Source organism: Pogona vitticeps, chromosome 1 (assembly GCF_051106095.1).
Source record: "Pogona vitticeps strain Pit_001003342236 chromosome 1, PviZW2.1, whole genome shotgun sequence".
Lineage (NCBI taxonomy): Eukaryota > Metazoa > Chordata > Lepidosauria > Squamata > Agamidae > Pogona > Pogona vitticeps.
In genome coordinates, this window is record NC_135783.1 from 99,171,059 (window position 1) to 99,187,381 (window position 16,323).

Here is a 16,323-nt window from a genome sequence, read left to right on the forward strand (position 1 = left end):
AGGAGAAAATAAAGAACCTCTTAATGAGGGTAAAAGAGGAGAGTGCAAAAAACGGTCAGAAGCCACACTAGATGCTGTTCCAAATCCTCCATACACAGCACGTTACCATCGTCTTTCGAGACTGAAGGATGCCTAACTAACTAATACCTCCCCCCAAGCTGGGTACTCATTTTACCGATCTCAGATGGATAGAAGGTTAAGTCAACCTTGAGGTGGCTACCTCAAATTCAACTGCAGGTCGTGAGCACAGTTTTGGCTGCAGTACAGCAGTTCAACTACTGCACCACAGGGCTCCTAATAATGCTGCATTGTGGCTGCCATGCTTGTTTTGAAAGCTTCTTTGTCTTTACTTAACTTGCACATATCTGGTCCTCTCCATGCTAAAAATATTGGTGCCCTCTGAATTGATTACTGTAGATGGCTGAAAATTTTGTTTCAGTTTTTGAAGACTTTACTGGTGCATTTGGGATGTTACTTTTTTTAAGGAAAAAAAACACTAAACTGACAGATTTTTCTCACCCCCATCTAAATATGAAAACACCCAATAACTATTTTATATTTTTAAAATTAAAACTAATTCTTATTAAGCCTTTAATACAACATCTTGGTTCCCATGCTCTAGCAAAGCTAGGAAACCCCAGGCTTTCCAGATGGTTTTAAATTCCTAAAAACAGGGATCCTATCTAAAGTAAATGCATGGAACGATGAAGCAACATTGTTGAAGACAATTTAGTCTATGTCGGGTCAGTGCCTACGTGAAAATCCTACATATGCTGTTGTGAGATCCATCATGAAATAAAGGGAAGTGCAAGGGTCACAGATAATAAGGGAAAAGTTACACAGTTTGATTCCAAGCCATATCAAAATTGATCTTTTATGTCATAGATATTCTGGAGCATTGATTAAGTACCATTGCTAGAAATGCTAGTAATATATAATTTGTTCTCTTTTTTTGGTTCTGCTGTTTGTGACCTATGAAACATGATTAGGCGTGAAAAACAACAAAAGCAATATTTAAGGCCAAATGACTAAACTCAATAAAAAAAGGCTTATGCAATTAGCTATATATTTGTTTATAAAGAATAATGGGATTGTGGCAGCTGCCTCCACCTTAAATTGTATATCCCTCCTCCCATTTAAATGTGATCCTTATGTTGACAGCAGGTGCTAATGTTAATGAATCTGCCAAATCTCTGGTCACCTCTATAGAGTGATTTCCCCGAGGTCACACTGTGTTGATTTCCTGATTGATGGAATGTTTAGTCCTGTTATGGTAGTGAGAGAAAGCATGGGAAAATAATGTTATAAACTTTAAAGATAAATGCTTTGTCTTAAACAAAACGCCTTGGACTGTCAGGATTGATTATTTAATACTCATGTTGTTCACACTTTCCTTTACAAGACAAATTGACAACCAGAGTTATCTTACGACTTTATTTTCCCTTTCTACTTGGTTCTTTTTTTTAGAGATTACTGATGTTGTACAGTTGTGATGACCCTTGTTTGACTATTCTATGAAATGTGAAAACATGCCCCTGAAGACCATTTCCATTGTAAGAGTGTGTTGAGGTTGAGTGGAATAATTTGCAAAGCTCATGAGCCAAGGAAACAGCTCTGAATACTATAGGATGGGTCCCTTTTTATGGCGAGTTGTAGAGATGGACACGAATCAGAAAAATCATAATTCATTTTGATTTGTAATTCATCGAGGTCAACAAATCATGAATTACAAATTGATGAATCAATTTGCTGTTTAATTTAAAATACTATAAAATGGCCTCCAAGACCATAGAGACACCAAAGTCTCAGAGAAGCTTCCCCTGACTCTCCTCTACAAGCCCTGCTAGTTTGCTGATGTTTGGGTTTCAGATATCGAAGTTATACAACCACAAGGAGCACCCCAGGAACTTAGAGACATCAACATTACAGAAAAGCTTCTACTGATTCTCCTATATAATCCCTCCAAGTTTGGTGAAGATGGGGTTTCAGACATCCAACTTATACACCCACCAATTGTGTCCCCCCCTGGAAAGTGCCCTTCAGCAGCTAGCTTGGGGAAGCTCAGTCATCACCAAACTTGGAGGGACTGTAGAGGAGAATCATGAGAAACGTCTTTGTTATTTTGGCGTCTCTAGGTACCTGGGGGAACTTTCCTAGTGGGGCATCTTTGTGGGTGCAGAACGTGGATATCTGAAACCCAATCTTCACCAAACCTGGAGGAATTATGGAGAAGTGTTAGAGGAAGCTGCCCTGCAATTTGAGTGTCTCTAGGTGCTGTGGGGGGGGGCATATTAGAGCCAAACAAATAAAAAATCACTAAAAATCATTGATTTGTGATTTGTCAGGAGCATTGATTTATATGAATAAGAATCAATTAATTAGCATTTTTAAATGAATTCATTTTTTAAATTCATGCCCATCTCTAGTGAGTTGCCCCCCTCTCTCAGATCACAGGTCATCTCTAGTGGGTGCAACAAAGTTTATGTCATAAGCAGAAGCATCCTGAAATAGAACTCTATCCTGGAAACTCCCACTAGAGAAGAAAGAAAGCATTTTTACACCAGTTCTGCCTTTCACTGCAAGCACCAGCAGAACCTCCTCCATTTTTCTAGAAGGTCAACCAATCCTTTGTGTGAGATGTCATGAGAACACAAAGGTCTACAGAGAAGAGGAAGGGACTAGAAAAGGTAATTCCACCCCCCCCCCCCCATTCAGGGTTCTGGAATACTCCCGCCTCCTACTTGGGCACCAGGACACTGAGATGGACTGCTGGGCCATCCTGGCACAGAGTGAAGGCCAAAGCTGCCTCATGTCATCCTTTTTCCTGCAACCTTCGGCCTAATTTGACCTAGTGAACCTCAAACCACATGATGGTGCTAATGCAGTTTTCTTGAGATGCTGCTGCCGATCTCAGCCAATCATTCATCTATCTAGCAGCAGTGATCCAAAGAAGCTGGTGTTGGTGTAGGACAGACCTTGTAAGGCCTCTGGTTCCACCCCCAATGCCATCAAGGCTATAATACTCTTGTATTGTGAGCATGTCCTGCTTCCTCATTACTGCAGAGAGTCTCCCTCCTTCTCGGCTGCACAGCAGTGGGCATCTGGAGGCAGCATTATGTGCTTATCTACTTTGAGAGAATATCTTTTAACAAAAGGAAAAAAAGAATACATTTAGACTACAATGACATTTTTTTAAAACTTTCAAATGGTTGTCTTAAAAAAATCTAAATAACAGTCCTTAAAATGTCATATTTGAATGTGCAATTGCCTAAGTTTTCCTAAAAGCAGGAGAGCCACAGTTCTGCCAGGCATTAACTCCTGCTCTTGAGACAGCTGCTGAAAAAAGTTTTGCAACCTTATACCCACAAAGAGCCAAGACAGAGAGGCTTAATCCAGAGAGGATTAGGAGAAGAGGTCGAAAGGAAGCGGGCTCCTCTCATCTCTGCATTTTAGGGGCAGGTGCTTAACTAACTCAGTCTGAGGTGGAAGGAAGGGGTTATAGGTGAATAACACACAGGCAAAGTTATACCACTGCAGTGTGGCAGATGGGGACTGAGGAGGGCATGTTTTATGGAATGAGGTGATGGGAACTGGCATTTGAAATTCAGCATGGTGCTTGCCTTGGTTGTGAATCAGTCATTGCATTTCTCATGCCACTTTTTGGAAACAACTATCTAGTGCTGAACTTCGTTTTGTTGAAGAAGTGGTTTAGCTAATTTCTTAGCTCTTTGGCTGCAAAGACATGAGATGAATTCATCTGCCAGATCCTCTGTATGATGCCCCTTTTTATATATAAATATTGACCACTCCACAACCCACTGTGAGGAATTTGTACGGCTCTTTGCAGATAAAGTTGCTTGAATCTGCTCTGACTTGGATGCTGTAATTGATACCTAGTGGATGTAACGTTGGCCCAGGCTTGTCTTGTTTTAATGGATACTTTTCACCTTGTGCATCCTGATGATGTGGACAGGATTCTTGGAGAGGTGAGTGCCACCACATGTGTGTTGGACCCTTGCCCTTCCTGGCTTATAAAAACATCCAGAGGAGGAAAGGCCAATTGGGTATGGGGAGTGGTAAATGCCTCCTTGCAGCAGGTTTAGAATCCCTGCTTGCTCAAAGGAGGCAGGAATAAGACAGCTACTGAAGAAGCCCTCCCTGGATCCCAGTGTACTGGACAACTACCAACCAGTCTCAAACATCCCATTCCTGAGCAAGGTACTGGAGTGTGTGGTGGTTTCTCAACTCCAGGGATTCCTGGAGGAAGTGGATTATCTAGACCCATTTCAATCTGGTTTCAGGCTTGGCTATGGGACAGAGACAGCATAGGTCACCTTGGTGGATTACCTATGCTGGGAACTGGACAGGGGGAGTGTGTCCCCATCGGTTCTGGACCTCTCAGCAGCTTTCAATACCATCGACCATGGTATCCTTCTGGGCCATCTCTCTGGGATGAGACTCGGAGGCACTGTATTACAGTGGCTCTAGTCCTTCCTGGAGAGGAGGACTCAGAAGGTGGTGCTGGGTGACTCCTGCTCAACGCCCTGGGCATTGGCCTGTGGCATTCCTTAGGGTTCTGCTTTATCACCTATGCTTTTTAACATCTACATGAAACCGCTGGGAGAGGTTGTCTGGAGTTTTAAGGTTTGGTGTCACCAGTATGCAGATGACACCCAACCCTAGCTCTCCTTTCCACCTAATTCTAGAGAAGTTGTCTTGACTCTAAACCAGTGCTTGGCATCAGTAATGGGCTGGAGGAGAGCAAACAAACTGAAACTTAATGCAGGCAAGACAGAGGTGCTCCTGCTTAGCCGGAAGGCAGATGAGGGAATAGGGATACTACCTTTGCTGGATAGAGTTACACTCCCCCTGAAAACTCAGGTCCACAGTTTGGGTGTACTTCTGGATTCATCCCTAAGCTTGGATGCCCAGGTCTCGGTGGTGGCCAGGAGTCCATTTGTACAGCTAAAGCTGGTGTGCCAGCTGTAGCTGTTCCTTGAGATGTCAGATCTGGCTACAGTGAAACATGCCTTAGTTACGTCCCATTTGAATTACTGTAACATACTCTATGTGGGGCTGCCTTTGAAGATGGTTCAGAAACTTCAGCTGGTGCAAAAACTCTGCAGCCAGACAACTGACTGGGGGGCAGTTACATGGAGCATATAAGGCACCTGTTACAAGAACTGCAGTGGCTACCAGTCCATTTCCAGGCCCAATTCAAAGTGCCTGTCATTACCTATAAAGCCCTATACAGCTTGGGCCCAGGCTGACTGAAAGACTGTTTGCCCTCCCAGACTGGAAATAACAAGACAAGACACAGATTGTTGGATTAAAACTTTAGCCACCACTTCATTAGCTATTTAAATTGTATTCCCCAAAATACCAAGGAGGCCTACCATAGTGCAAGTTCCATTTCTGTCCAGATAATCCTAGATTTCTGGATGCTTCCTAGAGCAGGGCAAGCTCCTATTACTGAATTGTGCTGTCCGCTGAATAGCCAGCCTTCAGTTGCTCTATGAGATGGTACCCCCCAATCAGTTCCTCCCATGGAGCCTTGTGACCCTAAATGGACAGCTGGCAGGGAGGTCCTTCCATATAAGACACCTCTCACCTGGTGGTCGATAGCCTCGAACTGCCAGCAAGATGTCCTAATTTTTGGCAACCCCGTGCCAACATGAACTCACCCCTACTTTTTCCATCGCACTACCCGCCATGACTAGGGGTTATTTATATGCCCCAAGCCCGCCACCCTAGCCGAAAATTTCAGCTCTAAGGCCCCCTTGTAGGTCCTTAAGAAAGAGGCCCATGCCCAACTCTGATAGATGAACACCATTGCTCCAACTCACAATCTCAGGATGTGAGATCACAGACCCCAACCCCGCTCTCATTGCATGGCAAACATCTTGATTCACACCACGCCGTGACCTGTCTATCCTACCAGGCTTGCAGTCAGCTTGCCAAGCCCTGCGTGGAACTGTATTGGACCAAATCAGCTTCATTGAAGGAAACGTATCCGTCAATACCTGGAGGTCCTGGATGACCTGCAAAATCAAAGACTTGGCTGTTCATTTCATCAGATCATTACCGCCCAAATGAACAACTAAAATATCAAGGGGTGCGACCCTGAAGCTTGGTACTGCAAACTCCAAGTGCTCGTGCCACAGCATACCCCCTTTTGCCCTTACATTCGAGGGCAGCTGAAGCCCTCAGACCTAAATTACACTCCTGTCAAGACTGCATGGAATCTCTGAACCCCACTTGAGCAAAAATTTTAATCTTTTTAATGTTTTCATGTTTTAATCTTTTCATTGTATTTTAAATCATATATTGTTTAATTTATCTTTTAATATTTAAATTATTGTGTTTTTAAATTGTGTGAATTCTAATGTTTTTAGCTGCTTTGGGTTCTTTTGTGGGAAAAATGGCATAATAACAACAATAACAACAACACTAACACTAACACTAACAGCAACAGCAACAGCAACAGCAACAGCAGCAGCAGCAGCAGCAGCAGCAGCAGCAGCAACAACAACAACAACAACAACAATAACAATAATAACAATAATAACAATAACAATAATAACAATAATAACAATAATAACAATAATAACAATAATAACAATAACAACAACAACAACAACAACAACAACAATAACAACAACAACAACAACAACAACAACAACAACAACAACAACAATAATAATAATAATAATAATAATAATAATAATAATAATAATAATAATAATAATAATAATAATAATAATAATAATAATAATAATAAATATGTTGTTTTGCTTTTTTCTTGCCTGGATCTATGATTGTACAATAAAGTGAAGTAAAATGTCATGCTATTGGATATTCATTGTCATGTTTTTGGATGTGACTTGTGCCTCTTCTTTTACTTGTGCCCTAATTAATTTTTAGACATATCCAATGGCCAGGCTAGATTAAATCTGAAAATTACTATAGAAGCTTTTAATTATGAACCCAATGTCTTCTTTAATACTTGCCAGTCCTATATAACTATGGCCCTCCAGATGCGCCAACATTCCTCACAATTGGCTGTGCTGTCTAAGGGCGATAGAAGTGCAATCTATGAACACCTGGAAATTGGCATCTTGCCATGATTTATGTAATACATAGAAAGTTTTTTTTAAAAAGGGGCATTGTGTATGCCTTTATCACTGATTTTGGTAGAGGTGGAGAAGTGACTTGTTTGCATCTATTTCCTCAAAATGCAGGAAAATAGAAAATAACAAGAACAATACTATTAACTCCCATTACAAAATTCTGAAAACACTTGTTTTTTCAGTTCATGGAGAAATCAGGATCCCTAATCTAGGAGACAGTTTTTTACTCCAGTTTACTAGAGGTAATATCAAAGCTCTTTTGCTTTGCCTCATGTAAGCATAACATGCATGTAAGCAACTGGCAGCCCTCAAGCACGATGAAAAGTACACTGTCTTTATTTTCTTTGCCTTCAAACAATAATCATCTTCGCAGTATTATTGCTAATTAAAAATATAATGAATAATTTACTATATTCCCATGGCTGGATAATGCTGTTCTACCTATCCATTCTGTTCATTTTAGCACCCTACGAGTTTTGAAAAATCTTAGAAATCCTCAACTACTATTTTGTACTGTGGCAAAGGAAAGCAGGAGAATATGGAAATTATGTCATATTTATCTGTGGTGGAGTTGGCAGATGGTGAGTGATAACGCACATCTTCAATTCTACTTTTGTTCACAGGAGCACAGAAATATCCATCTACCAGACCTTGTTTTAATTAAATAGCCACCTTCAAAGGTGCTATGACTTGAATTAAAAATGGCTGTTTCCTCCACTATACACCACATTAAACATGCTCATTTTTTTTCTGTAGCAAAGGCAAATAGTTGTTCTTTGTATCATTTATAAAACAGCTTGCCAATCCACTGAAAACTGCACTGAGTTCACAGAGTTAAAAAAAAAAAACACTTCCAAATTGGGATGTATACTGTCTTCAGACAAATGAAGCATCAGTGATCAAGCAAGAGCCTCCATGTAGAGGGGGACCTCCCACAAATCCCTCATGCTAACACTGGCATTCATGGGCTTAAAAATATTAAACCAAATAAGGTGGCAAACCATTCAAAGTGGGAGGAGGAAGGGGAATCAAAAGTCTTTTTACCTTATAAGGAAGTTGCTGAGCTGGTAACAAAGACAGAGACTGATAGTTTCACTTACCAATGAGGCTCATGACATCTTCTGCACAGCTAGACTGCTCTGAGTCTCTGAACAAAGTCCCCAAGCTATGGCAGCTTTTCTTTTTCTTGTGTTCCCTGGGCTTGAGATGAATGAATAATTTTGCTAAAAATAATTCTAATGATACAATGTAAACACACACACCCTTTCCATTCCCCATTCATCCAAATGTTCCTTTAGTTGGAGATCTGGCATATATAAATCCTTTCATGGATGTGGGCAAGGATCAGGTTGGAATGTGTCCAAAAGTGCAGAGGATTGGTGAGAAAGCAATCTATGTGCCCTTGTTTGGGCACAGACCAGGTGAGGATCTACTCCCAGATAAATCATGGCTATGATTTCAGCCTTGCAATTAAATATGAACTTCACTTAATCAGAAGGAAACTCATTCATGTCACTGGAACTTCTAATTAAGAGCACTTTGGATTAGACAATGCAGCCCACTTTAGGTAAGCTGCTTCCCTACATTCAGCAATATTAATTCTGGTGAATATGCATGGCATGGTCACCTTGGGTTGCCAACGATGTCCCCAGATTGTCCTTGTTGTTTGTCTTAAATTGTTTTCCCTGAGAAAGAGTATTTTTAGAACCACAGCCTGTTCCAGACACATCACATGTCTGTCCAGACCAGAAATAGATCATCCCATGCCTTTGAGATTTTGAACGATATCCAGATTCTCATTGTCACCTCATTGTCACCCAAATTGTTGGCAGTGAGAGTGGCATTTGCACACGTGGAAGGCTAAGAGAAAAGTGAACATTTTTACACTGTGTTCTTCTTCAAGGATCAGCTTGCTGACTCAGTGGCTGCCAATCTGGTGGGAAGCATACACTTTCCCATTTCTACTTTTCTTCTTCACATAAGTTGCTGATCCATTATCAAGTAATTACACTGGTAATAAAAAAATTGGGAGAAAAGACAGACAATTTTTTTTTTTTTAAAAAGGGCATTCCCTATAAACCAATTTTGCATGCATTTTAAGAAGGATCAACGCTGAATCCTTTGTGCCCCCTCCTTTACATAAGTCTGGTTGTTTAATTTAATTTCTTATTTACTTGTTTGATTTTTTTTAATTTACTAAACATGTCCACTTGACTTTTCTTATATGACATTGATAATACAAGGTAAACATTTCTCAACAAATTTAAATAAGAAATAACCTGTAGCAGTGCAGTGTATCATCTTCTGCTAAGATCTCATTCTGACCCATGCTGGTGGTGGCTAAGAGGAAGCCAAGAAAAGGTGATTATCTGAAATGAATTAAGACATGAGGATGACAGTAGTATTGAAGCAGTTTGTTATCTCATGATTATCTCAAGATACAGTGGTGCCTCGACTTATGAACTTAATCCATTCTGGAAGATGGTCGTAACTCAAAATGCTCGTAAATTGAAGCACCATTTCCCATTGAAATGCATTGAAATGAAATTCATCCTGTAGCGAAGAGCCCTGCCCTCACCTGTCTATCACAGCTGAGCAGTGGAGAAGGAGCCAATGAGTGGACGGAAGGCGGTGCCAAGGGGGGAGGGGCTGGATATAAAAGGCTGGTGTATGGAGTATGAAAAGGTTTTCAGTGAGTGAGAAGAGAATCTGTGAGTGAGAGAGATTCCGGTAGTGAGAGACTGTGTGAAACTTAAGAGTGAACTAAGGGTGATTGAGAGATCTGTGAGAACGCTGAATGGTACAGAGAGTGGGTAGAGCTTTAAAGTTAAAGTAGTACTGATTCAGTTTCAAGTGATTAGCAACCTGCGATTTACCTACTGTATATTCATCAGATGTTAACCTCCCTGATCAAATAAATAAGTTAAGTTTCAAAAGTACACATGTCTCCTTGAGTGAATGGTATTGAGACAGCAATACCTGGTGGCAGCGAAGAAGGAAGAAGAGCGAGAACCTTGTGAAGGCCTGGGGGAATAGGGGCTTCAGAGGAGATCGCCACAAATCCATCCCGGCTGAAGAAAAAAACATCAAAAAACCAACCAAACAAACAAACAAACCCCACTGCATAACTGATCGGAAATGTGATTAATCCGTTCCGGCCGAAGGGGGAAAAGAAAAGAAAAGCAAGTAAATGTGCAAGACCCATCAGAAATGCAAAAAAGAAAAAAGAAAAGCAAAGCCGAAAGCAAGCCAAGGGTGCAAGACCCATTGGAAATGGGAAAAAAACCCCAAAAAGCAAGCAACTCCCCCAAGAACCATCCAAAATGGGAAAAAACCCAACAAACAACCCCCCCAAGACCCTTCGGAAACGGGGGAAGAACTCCAAAAAGCAAGCAAACCCCCCAAGACCCATCGGAAATGGAGACCCCCCCTAAAAAACAAAGAAATCCCCCAAGACGCATCGGAAATGTGGGAAAAATCTCCAAAAACCAAGCAACACCCCCAAGACCCATTGGAAATGGGAAAAAACCCAAAACAAACAACCCCCCCCCCCCAGATCCATTACAGCACAGAAAGATACCCCCCAGGGCAAAACAATGCTGCAAAATCCACCCAGAACAGTTTTTTAAAAGCAGAAAGCAGCACTTTACCTTATCAGGCAGTCTGAAGCCTCCTCTAATTGCACTCACTCTAACCGCAGGGGCAAAAGAGCTACAAAGAAGCAGCCTCTTTGCCTACCTTACTTTTACTTTAGGCATCCTTCAGCCTCAAGAGACTATGGCAATGTGCTTTGTATGGAGGACTTGGAACACCATCTAGTGTGGCTGAGAAGGCCAATTCGAGAGTGACAGTCCCTTCCACACTGAAGACAAATACAATCTGTACCCTGTCCAGCTCCCTGATTTTGCTGGATTCGGGACTGCCCCTTTGCCTCGGCTTGCTGGACAAGGGTCTCTTCAAATTGGGAGAGGCTGTGATGCACCACCTGCCTCCAGGCTGAATGCTCAGATGTCAAGGTTTCCCATCTGGTGTCCATTCCTAAGGCCTTCAGATCCCACTTGCAGATATCCTTGTATCACAGTTGTGGTCTCCCTCTAGAGTGATTTCCCTGCACTAATTCTCCATACAGGAGATCTTTTGGAATCCGACCACCAACCATTCTCACGACATGCCCAAGCAAACACTGTTTCAGTAAGGTATATATGCTAAAAATTCCAGCTCATTCTAGGACTACTTTATTTTGAACTTTGTCCTGCCAGGTGATACCAAAATGTGTTGGATACAATGCATATGGAACGTGTTTAACTTCCTCTCCTGCTGTGCACAAAGGGTCCAGGACTCACTGCAGTACAGGAGTGTACTCGGGACACACACTCTATAGATCTGGATCTTGGTATATGCTGTCAGCTTCTTATTAAGCTGTACTCTCTTTGTGAGTCTAGAGCAGTGGTCCCCAACCTTGGGCCTCCAGATGTTCTTGGACTACAACTCCCAGAAGCCTTCACCACCACCTCTGCTGGCCAGGATTTCTGGGAGTTGAAGTCCAAGAACATCTGGAGGCCCAAGGTTGGGGACCACTGGTCTAGAGAACATGTAGCTACTTTGCCAATGTGTTTATCCAGCTTGACATCTAGGGAGACAGTGTCAGTGATTGTTAAGCCAAGGTACACAAAGTCATGAACAATGTGCAATTCTTGCATGGAGAAGGTAATAGAGGTGAGTTCATACCCTGGCCCATGACTTGTGTTTTCTTTAGGCTGATTGTTAGTTCAAAGTCTTGGCAGGCCTTGCTAAAACAACACTTCAGACGAGTGGGCAATAATGGCTGCATCATCGGTGAAGAGGAAGTCCTGCATGCATTTCAGCTGGACTTTGGTCTTGAAAAAGTTAAATATTGGCTCAGTGTATATTGCAGTATTATTAACCCCAATTCCAATCTAGAGAAATTAAAGAGTTTTCCATCTGATCTAGTCCAGAGATAGACATCTTTTGCTGCAGTTCCAAGAGCCTGCTTCAGCATTACAGGAAAAAAGATCCCAAACAGGATTGGCATAAGGACACAGCCCTGTTTCACTCTGCTTCAGATGTCAAAGGGATCTGATGTTGAGCTTTCAAAAACTACAGTGGCCTTCATTTCCTCATGAAAGGACCTTTTCATGTTAGGGAATCGAGGTGGACATCCAATCTTGGGAAGTATTTTAAAAAGGCCATCCTTGCTAACCAGATCAAAGGCCTTTGTGAGATCTATGAAGTCCACAAAGAGTGGCTGTTGTTGTTCCCTACATTTCTCCTGCAACTGTCAGAGGGAGAATACCATGTCAGTGGTGGATCTATTAGCTCAGAATCCACACTGTGATTCTGGATAGACTCTGTCTACAAGCACCTGGAGTCTCTTCAGTACAACATGGGCAAGCAGCTTCCCTACAACGCTGAGAAGAGAGATGCCATGGTAGTTATTGCAGTCGCCCCGGTCTCCTTTGTTCTTATACAATGTGACAATGTTTGCATCCTTCATGTCCTGTGGTACTCCACCTTCCCTCCAGCAAAGATGAAGAACTTCATACAATTCGGTGATGATGATATCTTTACAGCACTTCAGCACTTCAACAGGGATGTTATCCTTCCCAGCTGCCTTGCTGGAGGCGAGGGAATCCAAGCCCACTTTTATTTCTGCTAAAGTTGGTTTGCTGTCCGACTCTTCCAAGACAGGCAAGCACTCAATGTTATTTAATACCTCTTCAGTTACTATAATCTCTCTGGAATATATCTCAGAGTAGTGCTGCACCCAGCGGTCCATCTGCTGTGCTCGGTCCTTGATTATCACACCTGTAGCAGACTTCACGGGAGCAGATTTCTTCTGTATTGGACCTAAAGACTGCTTGATACCATCATACATTCCCTTGATGTTACCTGTGTCCACTGCTATCTGTATCTGAGAGCAGAGCTGAAAGCAATAATTGTTGGAACATCTCCTGGCAGCCTGTTGGACTTTGCTACGAGCAGCACAAAGAGCCTGCAAGTGGCACTCAGTAGGACAGGCTTTGTATGCTGCTAGAGCTCTCCTCTTATCCTTGATGGCTGGCATCAACTCCTCTGAATGGGCTTCAAACCACTCTGCTGTCTTTTTGGTCTTCTTGCCAAATGTGGACAAGGTGGTGTTATAAACAGCATTCTTGAAATATTCCCATCATTCAGGAGCGTTTGCATCAGCCAGGTCTGGAAGAGTTTCTTCAAGTGCTTGGCCAAATTCCTCCACTTTTCTTTGATCGTGAGTCTTGCTGATGTCAATACATAGTCTTCCTTCCTTTTTTGTGTGATAGAATCTCTTTGTTCGCAGTTTTACTCTACTACACACCAGGGAGTGATCAGTATCGCAATCAGCACTCTGGTAACTGTGTGTGATCGTAATACTAGGAAGGCTAGAATGTCTAGTGAGGATCAAATCGATCTGATGCCAATGCTTGGATCTTGGATGGCTCCAGGAAACTCTATGTTGAAGCTTCATATTAAAGAACGTGTTGCTGACACAAAACCATAAGAATAGCAGCAAAACTCCAGCAAGCGTTGGCCATTTTTGTTCATCTTCCCAATACCAAAACAGCCTAGAAAAGTGGGCCAAGAATTGTGATCAGCACCAACTCTAGCGTTAAATCTCCGAGAATGAACAGTGGCTCTCTCTCAGGGATTTTTTTGATGGTAGCTGCCAGATCATTGTAGAATTTGTCTTTGACTTCTGTTGTGGATGACAGTGTTGGTGCATATGCACTAATGAGGGTGACCAATCCCGCTGACGAGTGGAGCTGCAGAGATAGGATTCTTTCACTCCCCAAAATAGGTGGAACAATGGATCTCACCAGAGTATTTCTGACTGCAAAGCCAACACCATATTCCCTGGTTTCATTCAATGGTTTTCTCTGCCAGAAGAATGAGATTTTTTTTTTTCTTTGACAGATCCTGAGTGGCAATTTCATCTCTTGCAGGGCAACAATGTCCATCTGCAGTCTACTCAGTTCCATGTTGATGACAGCTGTCTTGCGCATGTCATCTATCTCCTGCAGGTCATCAGAAAAGCTGCCGCCAGAAAAGCCAGGGGTTATTGTCCAAATATTCCAGGTGCCCAGCTTTAGGGCAGAAGTTTTCTTACAATTGTTGCACAGTGCAGGGTTATCGATCTGCTTGTCGGCTTTCACCCTAAATCCCATGTACCCTGTGAGGTTAACAGACGGTGGTGAGGTAGCACCTTACCAGCTTAAGGCAGGTGGTAGCTACCTAGTGAAGTGCAATGACCTCTCCCACTGTCAGAAGTAGCTCCTGGCATCATGCTCTACGCCAGTTGAGCAAAGACTTATAACCAGTAACTGCTACCAGACCAGATGAGTGGGATATAAATAAATAAATAAATAAATAAATAAATAAATAAATAAATAAATAAATAAATAAATAAATAAATAAATAAATAAATAAATAAATAATACTTCCCGTGTTGTTTCAACGCTGTATGTGAAGCTGGAGCATCCTCTCCAGAGCACAAAGCATGGGTAAAATAATACGGAGGATAGGCTGTTACCCCAGTAGCAAATCCCCCCTCTCCACATCACTGAAATAGTGCAATGGAAAGGCAAGAGCCAATACAACTGGTTCCAGTGACGTTTCAGGAGTTGCCAGAACGACACAAACTTCCTCCGGGACTCCGTCTCCAGATTTTGCCTCAAGGTTAACTCCTGAAGCCTTCTCCATCAGTGGATATAGCCACAAGTCAGTGGAGGTTTGAAACTGGAGTTCTCCTAGATGGGCGGCCTTCCAAGGCAGATGAGCCCCCACCTACCCGGTCTGCTCCCTAATAGTGCAGAAGTATGATTTGACCCCTAAAACGTTCCTGTCCCCTAGCTGTATGGAATGCTATTTGGCTTTCCTATTTAACAGATTAGAGTCAAAAATAGAATTGCATACCAATGGTTAGCAATTTGAATTCCCTGGCTTTTTCCCCTGCCTTTTTCTGTTCATAACTGGAAGCTCGCAAGTTGAAGCAAAATTTTGCGGCTGGAGCTGGTCACAACTCGAAATGATCATAAGTCAGGATGTTCGTAAGTCGAGGCACCACTGTACACAAACTATGAAAGGGACTATATGTTTTTTTCTGTGATTCAGTAATATAGCTGATTTTTACCAGTAGTTGCTCTAGGTTTTTCCATCTAATGAACCCATCTGATCTTGCCATAATGGTACATAGATGGCACACTGGCATGAAGGGTAAATTGTGCTGTCTACATCATCAGCTTAATTACTATAATGCAAAGAGTTCTTCAAAATTTGGGGAATCAGTGGGATTGTTGGTTACTACTTCTTGGTCTGCAATGACTTCTCCAAAAGATTCAAGGGCACTATTCGCTTCTTCACTCTCTTTTGGAGATTATTTCTGGGTAGAAATCATGCACATTTCCTAAGATTCTTTTTGAAAATAACTGTAATATGTCAAGCACATACCTCTGTGTCCTTTGGGGGAGGCAATTGCGCAATGTATGGCAGCAATTCAAAGTTGTTAAATCATTTTCTAAATCCCTAGGACATACCTGGATGTTACACCCACCATCAAGATTGCAGATTCTTACCTTAGACTTTAACATTACAATTGTCCCAGAGGCAAGCTTGACTTTTTCTGTGCTCACACCTGACTGGTATGGTGGAAGAATGCTGTACAGATGTTGTTATGGGATTACTAATCTACGGTATGTTGCCTCCTACTGCTCATTTTCATCCTGTGTTTATACATATCAATGAGTACCATATGTCTCAAGCATTCTTTTCTGCAGGAGGTGGGAAAACTTTTAGATGATATTTTGACTTCCTACTGATTAATGCAGTATACCCAGCATGGCGTGGTGAATAGAGTGATGGACTACGACTCAGAAAGCCTTGGTTCAAATCCCCCATCAGCCATGAAAGCTCACTGGGAGTGCAGACCTGGTAAAACCACTCCCTAAATATCTCATTTACCTTGAAAGCTTTATTAGGGTTGCTATAAGTCAGTTCTGACCTGAAAGCACATAACAACAATGCTTAAAGAAGGGAGCAAAAAACTAGATGAAGCCGCAAAGAAGCGCACATGATATAAATAAGCCAGGAGCACTCAAGGAAGCTTGTAATATTTCAGCTGTCTATTCACATCTCTGTTAAATTTATACCTGCCTTTCTA

The 16,323-nt window shown here is 42.0% G+C and overlaps 1 long non-coding RNA gene across 1 annotated transcript in view; it reads right to left on the bottom strand.

The window, feature by feature from the left end:
* LOC144586720 (uncharacterized) overlaps positions 1-14,898 on the bottom strand; it is a 29,336-nt gene extending 14,438 nt beyond the window's left edge. The window contains exon 1 of the long non-coding RNA XR_013541721.1: positions 8,231-14,898. This is a non-coding gene — a long non-coding RNA (uncharacterized LOC144586720). The remainder of the gene's footprint in view (positions 1-8,230) is intronic.
* Positions 14,899-16,323: the final 1,425 nt, after the last annotated feature.